Here is a 3,056-nt window from a genome sequence, read left to right on the forward strand (position 1 = left end):
TGGCCTCCCTTTGCAGCAATAAAATCTTCCACTCTTCTGGGTAGGCTTTCAACAAGATTTTGACAATGATGTTGGATGAGAAGGCCTTGGACGCAATCTCTGTTCCAGTTCATCCCAGAGGTGTTTGATGGGGTTTGAGGTCAGGGCTCTGTGTGGGTCAGACAAGTTTTCCCACACCAAACTAATCCAACTGTTTCTGGATGGACTGCTTTGTGCACTAGGGAACAGTCATTTCACAAACTGACTTATTACAAAGGTCACAACCTATGACAGTACCATGCTTGAATTCACTGAGCTCTTCAGAATGATCCATGTTTTCACAAAGGTTTGTAAATGTAGACTGGCTGGGTGCTTGATTTGTATACACCTGTGGCAATGGGTGTCATTGAAACACCTGGATTCAATAATTAAGAAGAAGAGGTGTGTCCTAATATTTTTGTCCATATAGTGTCCATAAACGTGCATTCTGCAAATATAGTCATTGTGTTGTACCCAGTCTCAAGTTTCTCTCTGTTGCCTTGCTTAAAATATTCAGAGTGGAACCTATTACACAGAGATAGTCGATTCTTTATAATAACGCTTGATCATTGTAATGACTGGATTCCATATGGTACAAATTTATAAAATGAATGCTGTCTAAGAAATAAATGCTGCAGAGTTATCTTTAGCAGTATTTATGCCTATATAAGAGGAAGATTGTCAGTCGCTGGGTTGAGAGCTAAGGCTCGAGGTATTGGAAGGGAACATTAAGCAGAAATAGTTCATGCTGAATCTATTTCAAGGATGAGTGTAATTAGGCTTGTGACGTCAAGCTATATCAGTCTGCAAGCATATGGCCTAGTATTTTATTTCACCCAATCAAGGAGAATTAAAAAAAACCTTTTTGCCCACGACAAATGATATCATACAATAATTACTGCAGGCAGTAGGAGTAATTACTTCATAGGTGACTGAGCAAAGGCTTAAAACTTTGTGTCATTACTGTGTCATTTTTATGTCATTAATATGAACTTTGTCATTGTACTAAAAATTTTTCCACCAATCTATAGAACTTGTGTTATAAATGAACCTTAGAATATATGGAGATATTTAACGCTGCTATGTACTTATTCATGTAAAAAAAAAAAAAAGAAAAATCATATGTGCTACAAATAAAACCTTATCCTGTTTGGATAGTTTTTAAATGTAATATTTTTGAAAGAGAAAATTTGGATCTGTTTGCTTCAGAAGAAGGGGTACAGCCCATAGATAATCAGAGCAGCATGGCATCCTAGGAAAGCTACATAATAAATACATAAGTAGCCAACATGGGCAATATTCTTAATGCTGAATTTGTCCTGCTTTCATTTCATTTCATAAACTCAAAGATTAAAATGCAATCCTTATACATATATTATAGAGAAATAGAAGTGGGTTGCTGAAGCACGATCGCAGAAACTGTGGCACAGTGGGACTGTGGGATATATCACAATGCTTAGATAGCACTAGGTCACAAGCAATGTTCCTGCTGCAGTCTGAGGCTCTAATGCATCCTCTCATTCATGCACACTTTCTGCTGTAGCACCAGGTCTGCTCCTTATAGTACTCCCCAGGGGTGCACACACACATACACACACACACACACACACACACACACACACACACACACACACTCACACACTCTCTCACACACACACACACACACAGAGAGAGACACAACGATCACTGATGCTAAATAATGCTAACAAAAATCACATCAAAATCACAGCTTATTCATTTAAATGATTATTAGGATATAACATTTAACATTTAATCGTCAACATATAACACCAAGTTATTTAAACCTCAGTGATATCAATCTAGGAACCATAAGTGATTGTGAATAAATTTTACTTTCCTGGAGAGGCAACAACAAGACAACCCCCAAAACAGAATTGCTTTGCAAGTGGTGGCAACACCTGACTGATTTGTCTCTAGTTTTGTGTTTTTTTAGTTTCCTTGTCACAGGCTGTATAATGAAGCAATACCAGCTAGTCAGCAGGTAATGCAGCTCCTCCAGGACAGTACATCCATACGTGCTGTAGCAAAGAGGTTTGGAGTGTCTCCCAGCACCAGTTTCATTAGCATGGAGGAGATACCAGGAGCCATTACATGAAGAGAGCTGATCAGGGCTGTCGAAAGTCAACAGCCCAGCAGCAGGACCAGTATCTGCACCTTTGTCCAAGGAGGAACAGGAGGCACACTAACAGAGTCCTACAAAATGACCAAATTGTTGGAAATAGACTCCATGAAGGTTGCATGAGGGCCTGATATTTTGTGCCCACAGCTCAGCACCATGCAGCTTGATTGGCATTTTCCAGAAAACACAAAAATTGGCATGTCTGCAATTGGTGCCCCGTTCTCTTCATAGAAGAGAGAAGGTTCACACTCAGCATGTGACAGAGGTGACACCTTTAAATGCTGTTATGTACTGGGATGAAATCCTCAGTCATTGTCTTGGTTCAGGAGGAATCATTCCTCCTGGTGCATGACAATACCCTGCCTTGGTGGCCAGAGTGTGTAGTCAGTTTCTGAATGATGAAAGCATGGCCCTCACATTCCCCTGACCTAAATCCATTTGAAAACCTCTGGGATGTTATGTACAGTATCAGAGCATCCAAAACCACCAAGTAGCACCACAGGCTGTCCAGACGCTCACTGATGCACTGATCCAGGTCTGGAAAAGTGATCCTACAGGACTGCCATCTTCGTTAGGAGCATACCCAGACACATGGGGGCACAAGGGGGTCATACACGCTTCTAACTTACATTATGAGTTGCCGGGATGAAATTTATGCAAACTGGATCAGCCTGTAGTTTCAATTGTTTGATTTTTGATGTGATATTAAATCCAGACTTGAATATTTTGTTCATCAAGATCCAATGTGTGATTTACATGTTCAATTATTTTTTTGAGCACCATTTTATTATTATTATTATTATTATTATTATTATTATTATTATTATTATTATTTGTACAATTTTTCACATTTTTGGTTCCACAATGTCAGGTATAAATCATTTAAATTCGATTAAAT

This window comes from Tachysurus vachellii, chromosome 14 (assembly GCF_030014155.1).
Source record: "Tachysurus vachellii isolate PV-2020 chromosome 14, HZAU_Pvac_v1, whole genome shotgun sequence".
In the NCBI taxonomy this organism is placed as follows: Eukaryota; Metazoa; Chordata; class Actinopteri; order Siluriformes; family Bagridae; genus Tachysurus; species Tachysurus vachellii.